The following is an 8,899-nucleotide window of genomic DNA, read 5'->3' on the forward strand; positions in this document are numbered from 1 at the left end:
CCCTCAGATTATTTGCATATATTAATGAACCAATCTGCATAATCAAAAGAAAAGTGAAGAGAAGTCTTATGATTTATTTTGTGTATGACATCACTGTCACCTGCTGGTTCCTATAGGACTGCTCTCCCAGAAGGAGAGGTGTCACTCAGCGAGTTAAACACTGGAACAGGGTTTGCTGCGTTTCTGGTATTAGCATAATCGTGTTATTTTGATGCTTATCTGCTGAAATCCTGAATAAATGCTCCTGTCAAAAGCTGATAAATAATGAAATATTCTTAATGTTCAGACACTGCCCTGCTCAGTTTTAACAACTCATTGAGAGCATAACTACAGGAATATTATGACACAAATCTTTTCATCATGTTATCTCGTCAGAAAAAAAAGCATCAAACAAAATGAGTATTTACAGCCGTACTGCACATTTTATGTCATAAAGGAAAAGAAAATAAATGCAAAAATTGATGCGGCACTGGCCTCTGGTCCACTTAGCACATACAAGACCTGTTTTGTTTGTTTTAAACACTGTTCTGTAGACTCTAGTGATTGTAAGAATGTCTCCTAAATGCTCATGTAGATTCATTATATGAAAGTTGAAATGGCACTAGTTTGGGATATTAAACACCTCACATCCAAGAGCCCTGCTATTGTGTTATAGGGTGACCTCTACTTCCTTATCAATAAGAGCTATTGATATTGTTGAAGGCACGATCAATCTCTGATTAAAGCTGTGGACCTCATGTTATAGGTGATTAGCACCTACTATGCCATTGTAGGTTGATTTAAAGGATTTGTGTTGACTCATAACACTACAGCGTCAATTCTCCCTTTTTCTCTGTTGCACCTAAAGCCATTCCCTTTACTTTTACCACAGTGCACGTGTATATTTGTAGGATGGCCAGAAATTAGAACATGGATAGTTAAATGAAATACAATTAAAGATAAATGCTGTGTTTTTAACTGCTGCACATGCTGCATAAAATACATTTGCAAGAAGTGAAATGATAGAGATATGTTTGTGTGCTGTATTTCCGTTGTTACACAAAAGACAAAAACTCAGCTGAGTGCATGCAGGCCTGAAGGTCTCTCTCGAGGATTCACTGCTTTACTTTTGAAAAACTCCCTTTTTCTGCACTCTAAAGGCTGACAGATGTGTGTTAGATGCGGAAATCTCAAACAACATTCCAGCAGGTTATGCACTTTTGCCAGATGTCTTGTTCCTGATTCCTGATAAATCTTTCATGAACTGATTCTAAAAGCAATTTCCTTTTTGTTCCTCCTTTATATCAACTGTGGCACCTTTCACAGAGTTTCTTGATGTTGCAGGGCTGCAGAATAAATAACAAACTTTGGTAATGCCATCGAGGGATTGCCCGTGCTATTTCAGCTATACCCAAACGTGCACAGGTGTCTTGTGTGTGTCTGTACTTCCTTTAAGGCACAAACACATAATATACTGCCCTGTTATCCATCACAACTTGCTGACAGAGCCTCAGAGGAAGAGTGTTTTCAAAGATGACAAGCCAGAGAATACATTCTCACCACTGCCTCAGCTTAACTTCAGGGGGTAAATGGAGCTTCTTAGAGAATGTGGTTTTGTGTGTGTGAGTGTCAGTTTGTGTGTTAGTGGATATACAACAAACAGAGGAGTCTATCGATAGATTGACCCATTCACTGGACAATCAGTAACAGCAGAGTGTCTCTCCTCCAGGCAACACCCCCCACTGCTTATCCACTTTCGTCCAAAAAGATCTTCTCTTCTCTTTTCTTCTCCTCTCCTCTCCTCTCCTCTCTACCTCAGAATCTTCTCTGGGCTTTAAAAATACTTTGCCCTCAGGTGCACTTGTTGGTATTAGGTGGAGGCTTACCTCAGGGCATAGCTTTGGAGGAGAAAGGGGCTACATGATGTTCTCAGGTTGTCTATAACAGAAGCAGGTGCAGAGTCAGGGAAGGAATGAGTTTCCTCTGGTTTCTGAGAGGAAGATGTCTAAATCTGTTCTGACACAATATGCTGTCTGAAACTGGAAAAAAAAAAAAAAAAACAGGGAAGGAGTTGGAGAATTGTTAGGAACCCACATTTTGAGGTTACAACTGGAAGGTCCTGAACACCGGGGGATAGGAATCTTGTTTTGCTTTGACAGATGATAAAACAAATCTAATTATTTAATGGATCTTGTACCACATACAACAAAATAAAATAGAAAAGTATTGGGCAGAAACCTGGTGAACAAGTACAATGGGGGAGTGTGCAGAGACACACAGGGATGTGTCAGTGCTTTAGTTGAGACATTTCAGCTACATGGATGCACTTGGTTGGTCATCTCATTTCATTGTGTGTTATGGGTTATTGCAGACACTGACCTGTCAGGCTGTAAGAGTCCACAGTGTTCCACGTCAATGCTGCTCCTACAGTCCCTGAGGACTCCCTGAGGGCCACAGTTTCTGTGCTACACCCTGTACAAGCTCTTAGCTGTACTTCCTGGGTTGTATTGGCACAGAACAACTGCAACTTTAACTTTGTTTTGTTTGGTTCTGTGAGCATGTTGCATAGCCTGTAGGTTCCGGGTCAGTTGTCAGGTCAGAGTATTGTAAATACAGTTCCTCTTGGCCAAGATAAATGCTATATTTCAAATGTTCTGTACGTCTAAGTTTGGGTCTGATTTCTCCTGTCAGCGATGCAGGTTCAACCATGTTGTTCGATCCGAATGGGTCAACACACATCATCCAGTCTGACCTTTTGACCCTCCTCCTGGTTTTGGTGAACAGGCGTTTCCATTACGGAAGGGAATTTATTGTTAAACCAACAACCTGACTTGTCTAGAAAGGGCTGAAAGAAGGGATGAGTGTGAGGAGAGAGTTGAAAGTGTATTTGGTACCTCTGTAATGTAATTCTGTCTTATACCAAGGTTTTGCAGCAATGTGTTGACAACTACAGTTGCAGAATGGAGCCTCTACAAACACTGACAACAGCACAAGATTAACCTGTGACAGCAGTCTCATATGAATGGGGTCAAACATGGCTTGAACGTGGGCATTCAATAGATCTACGTCATGTGCTTATCTCCTGTATGAAAGGAGAATGAAAGAGGCCAAAGCCTGAGCTGCAATTGGATTGACCCTGTCAACCTCCGGTGTGAAGCAGGGTGGAGAGTGTAGCTGTTGGCAAACAACAGGCACTGATTGAAGTCAAGGAGCAAGGAGCTCTCCCCCGCCTTCCCTCTGCCTTCTTTTGTTCCTCACTCTGTACCTCTTTCACTGTAACTGCCACATTTCATTGAGTTTGAAGTGAAATTTCAGCTCCAATTTCCTGTTTATGTATTTTTACAACTTAATTGCATTTCACTGGTCCAGTTGAAAAAAAAAAAAAAACATAGATGAAACATACAGAATGATATTTTCTTTTGCCTAATGGAAAGTGCTGCACTCTGCAACAGTCAGTGTCACATGAATTATATTTGCCAGTGTTAGCTGATGACTCAGCTTTGAATTTAGGAACGCTGAGTGCAACGTTGCAGTTCAAATATACACACAGTTGACATATTAAAGGAAAAACCTGAATGCATGAGTTAAGTAACGCAACAAATGCAGATGCTTCCATACAGGACACAAGGGGTCACTGAATGGTTTGATGAGTATGAAAATTATGTGAATCAGGTGCCATGGCCCTCACAGTCATCAGAACTCAACCCGCTTGGGAGATAACCAATGGGAGATCTTGGAGTGACGTGTTAGGGCACCTGTAGACTGAGTGGTAACATCAATCTTACAAGTTAACTACCTCTTACACTGTGTGAGATCTGTCTAATGAAGTCTTTGTTGCTGTTTGCGTCAGATTATATAACATCTTTTGTTTTAATTAGCAGATGGTGTGATGAATGTCTGCTGAATTGTAGCGCTATGATGTAAATAGAAGGAAAAAAAAAATGATGGCAGTTATTTCTTATTGTATTCCAATTTTGGTCTAATAGACCCAGTCTGGAGCTGCTCTGGATACTTACTTAAAACCTTACTGAGACACTTCATATTGGTTTTGTCATTCCTCTGTAGAAGCATTTACCATTACAGGTCAATGGATTACGATAGATTTTGATATAATATGAAATGCTTAAAATCGCCCAAAGTCATTTGCATGGATTTTACCCTGCACAAAGTTGGAATATCCGACTGTCTAACAACACTTGTAACTCTCTATTACTTTCTGTTGGTGTAGGGTGATTTGCTTGTTGTCTTGGCCACTAATTATAATTCACCATTCTTTGTTTTTTCCTGTCTGTCTGACAGTTTTGTCATTGATTCGATTATTTTGTCTCCTCCACTCAGGTTGCAATTTGATAGGAGCAGAAAAGAGATTCACTGTAACTCAGCCTGACCCGTCACGCAGCACTGCAACACTCCAGTATCTGTCATCTGCCACTCAGATAACAGCCTCCCTACAACAAAAGAGAAAAAAAGCAGAGAAAATAGCTCAGCTCTCAAACCAGGAACAATCTCACTTTTTCTATTTACATTCTCTTCTTCACTCGCTCTATTTTTTTTGTTTTTTCTCACCTCTTTCTGTCTCACCATCCTCCTCCTCTCACCATCCCACCCCACTCCATTCAGCTTTCTTTTTGTCAATTTGAATTGCAGCTCTGATGGGAGTGAAATAATCAGGCTGCCAAGTTGGCTGGGCATGGACAACATGGGGCGCTTTGATCTGGACTTTCTCTTATAGGCATGCACACACATATGATCATGCACATACACATACACCAAGGCCCAGCTCAGTTGAAATAGTTTTTGGGTTAGAGATTTTCAATGTTATGTCTGTTGACAGTCATGCAGATGATAGGGGTACAGAGAATGAGGATGCATGCCTATCATATCACAAAGTAAATGTTTTGTGCACATGCTGTTTTACCACTTGGTTAAGTGGCATTGCCTTTAAAATGCACATCTGCTAGTTTGCTGGCTCCACTGATGCACACCAGGCTTTACGCTTTCACAGCAATACTTCACATATATTTATAGATGGTCAAATGATCAACTTTACACATTAGCATGTGAAGCAATGCTTGGGTGAGGGTGCTTTGTGTATCTCAGCGTGTGTGTGAATATATGTGTGTATAATCCTACAGTGCAGACAGTCCCCGTAGCTGTTGTATATAGGGATGTCCTTAGTGAACTTGCCTGTTTAAATAAAGGCTTCAAGGTTTGAAAATTCAAGGCCTTTGTGAGGGCGTGCATTGGGCAGATTAATTACATAACTGATATGCAAATCTAGATAATCCTAAGAGTCAACTGAGTTAATATGGTCCTTGTTTGCCTTTTATATAACCTGGTTATTGTTGTTTATGTAAGCATGGCATCTGTGTATGTGTTTAGTCATGAGTGAACCGAGCCTCTGTGCAGATGGTGCATTCAATTGTTTTCAGGTGCTCGACGTTCCAGCTGTTCTTAGCCTACACATCGACAAATTCCTGAGGATTGCACGCCCTGATCGTTAACACTGAAGGCCTGTCTTCATTTTAAAGAGCAGTGTTGGATGATACATTTATTAAGTATTAAATGCCTTTACATGGATGACATTATGGGTAATAGATAGGCTTAAAGCTCATATCATGTAATTAACACAAGGATTATGTCGTCATTAAGGAGATAGATTATTCCTCAGCCAGGACCTTGTCTTGAAAACTGTTTTGACTTATGTGAAAGACACCAAGATAGGTAGAAATGCACCACTGTTCCATCAAATCCCACTGAATAACAACCATCAATTAGGTCCTCGTAGATAAACATAAATATGGTTTTACAGTTTCCCATAAACATCTATGAAATGTCTGATGTGGATGTTGATTAACCTATGATTCCCAACCAAATAGCTTTACCAATAGCCAGCCATCACAGAGAGCTATTGAAATGACAAATGTCCAGCGTTGAGTAATTGATGTATGGAAGACAGCATCAGCTTGCCAGGCCCCTTCCTCTGCATCGTCTCCACAATACCCTGCTGGGGTCGTTTAATATTTATTCGCTTGACCTGACTCTTTTATGGCTCTGCTCAGCTCTGCTTAATGGGCCAAAAGAGAGCTGCAGCTCGCAGTTTGCATCCCCTTATATGATGATGCATGTTATGATTCCACTCAGATACCGTAAACTTCAGACACCAGCATGGGCAAGTTAGCCAGATCCCATTTAAATCACATACTGACTCATATTCCACCCACACAGGTGTTTTCACTTGTGTTGCCTGATTAGAGTACATATTAGTGTAAATATTGAGCTTTACTGATATATCATTGACTCTGATGTTAGTTTTGTTTCACCTATTACTTATAACTGAATAACTTACACCACAATCATTCTCCCTACTACATGGACTTTGGTGACATCATGTGTTTCCCAACTTAGTGCCTCAGCCATCAGCCAGAATAGCTCAAAATACTTGTGTGGGTGTGCAGGGCCTATAGAAAGTGAGCAATGAGAGTTAACCAATCTACATATTACAAAATGATCATGATCAACACTTCTCTAAAACACTTTAACAGAAACTCAAGATTATAACTTTCATGAATGTATGGTTTACTGCAGGGCTGTTATATTAGACTGCACAAGCTGTAATTAGGGGCACATTAAATGACTTATAATCAGAAATAATTTCTGTTCATGGCAGTAATGTAAATTTAACTTTATAAGGTTATGTCAGTCACTGTTGCTAGAGTGCAAAGCATAGCATAGTCTTTTTTCCAACCCGTCTACACAACTTTCTAATCCTGTTTTGCAAAATACCTACAGCAATGCTACCATCGTAGTACCTTTTACATTTTTAAATTGTATTCACTGTCACTATGCCTTTAAGCTGATTAAGGGTCTATAAAGAAATAGTATGAATTCAGTTGTGTTTAACAGTACTATGCACTGTGTCCTATTTACCACTGTAGAGCTAAAAAGATGCAAAACAAATTCACTGAAACACAGCTCAGAGATCAAGTTGTTACGGCTAACCTGTTAATAAATTGCCTACAGTGCTTATACATCCAGCAGACACAGGGAAACTTGACCCACTGAAATTGTGTTTCTGGTCACCTGATGAAGTCCTCTGCCACCTCAATAGAAACAAGACTAAGCGTCTCCAGCCATGCTAGTGACTCTGTGAGGTTGTACCTTAGCACAGTGGTGCTTTGAGCTAAAAGCAAATATGAACGTGATGCTATAGGAAAGATCAAGGGATCGCCACAGTTATAAGGATTGTGTTATAGTGTTTGTACAAAATTTCATGGCATTCCAGTGTGGACCAAAGCAATAGACTGACTGACAGACAAACAAGGGCCTGACGTTGCCTTCCACAGAGCCTTGCCACTAGCATGATGGCAGAAACATTTTGGCTTGCTGGGTGCTCATGTTTTTCGCAACTCATTTACTCTCTCAACAATATATACTTAAGCAAAAACAATGAGCTATTATTGCAGTGGTTTTGGCTCTAAGCAACCCTTTCACATTATGTGGAGTTATTGGATTTGTTAGTCATATAAAAATGTTGATTAATTTTTAATGTAGCCACATAATTTAAAAATAGTTGCTTTATGTGGAGTTACCCTTCGGTAAAACCATTCAGGCTTGACAGTCATTTGATGCTGAGAACATAAAGTCTTGCCGTTGTTTTGTTTTGTTTTTTTTGAATAATTTCTTTTGTAGCATAATTTTTACTCAAACAAACAGCACATTCCAGTCAAAACATTTTAAATCAAACACAAAAATGCTTGATGACTAAAAGCATGCTGCTGCTGCTGCTGCTGCTGACTAAAGATGTAGGAGTACGGTTAGAATTACAAGGCGATGGCCTGATGACTAATACCCCCTCGCGGCATCCACCCGTCCTCCTCTGACTCCTAGAGAAAGTGTTGCCATCAGGCCTCCAGTCACCATGATGTATTTATCTCTGGCTCTCTATCATGACTGATGCTTTTCCATTAGCATGGGGGGGAGACAGGGGAGGATTTTAAATCTCCAGTGCTGGCTTGCATGGCCAACACCTGAATAAATTCACCCTCCCCTTCCCATCTCTCCTGCTCTCTACTTTCCCCCATATCTCTGTTACTATCCGCTGATCATGTCTCATCCATCCCTTCACTCCCACAACCATCCTCTCTGCTATCTCTCTATCAGCCCTGTTGCAGCCATCACTCGCTCTCCACCCCTCTCCACCCCCTCCATCCCTCCCTCTGTCTAGCCTACACAGTGCCTGTTCAGTGCCTTCTTAATCCCCTAAGTTCTTTTCTAAATGGCTGACTAACCCGGCAGTGTCCTCTGAAAGACTTAGCATTATTGAATGAAACGTGGTAAACGCTGCCGTTGGGGAAAATTAATGCCACATCGTATCACTCTCACCCTTCATCTCCTCCCATGCGCTTGGCCCAACTATTGTTTTTATTGAAGGATTGAAGCTGAGGAATGATATTCCTTACGTCTATTCGTCTGCCTGTGGGGCTGGCCGAGTGTAGTCAAACGCAATACAGAGCTGTCACTTTTGATCAACATGATAGAGATGGTTCAGGGCTTTTTTTTTTTTTTTTTTTTATCTTGCGTGTGCTCCCTCATTTCCATTCATTTTGTGTTTGTTTGTGTAAGGCATTTAAGAGGGTGAGAAAGACTTCACAGGAGCGCTTAAAACAAACAGAAAGAGCAGGAACATCCATTTTGAAGAACCCAGGTGGACGGATGCTAAATAAAAATGAAATCACGTCCTGCATGGTGCAGCAATACAGTCCTTTGATGATTCACCCGAAAAGAAAACACTTAATGCATTGTAAGTCTGTCTTTTTTTTTTTTTATCAGGCATCCTGCCTGCACAAAAGCATTTGAATTAATTTAATAGCTGTATTAGCCATTCCAAGTTTTTTCTAATGATGGGTTTTCATGAAGA

General features: G+C 40.5%; 1 long non-coding RNA gene across 1 annotated transcript; it reads right to left on the reverse strand.

Moving 5' to 3' along the window:
• Nucleotides 1-202: 202 nt before the first annotated feature.
• Nucleotides 203-3,589, reverse strand: LOC122984054. Its single transcript, XR_006403815.1, has 3 exons — nt 2,359-3,589; nt 2,074-2,129; nt 203-1,917 (listed from the first exon to the last, which is right to left on the reverse strand). It is a non-coding gene; the product is annotated as an uncharacterized LOC122984054 (long non-coding RNA).
• Between the last annotated feature and the right edge of the window lie 5,310 nt (nt 3,590-8,899).

The sequence above is a fragment of the Thunnus albacares genome, chromosome 6, assembly GCF_914725855.1.
Source record: "Thunnus albacares chromosome 6, fThuAlb1.1, whole genome shotgun sequence".
Lineage (NCBI taxonomy): Eukaryota > Metazoa > Chordata > Actinopteri > Scombriformes > Scombridae > Thunnus > Thunnus albacares.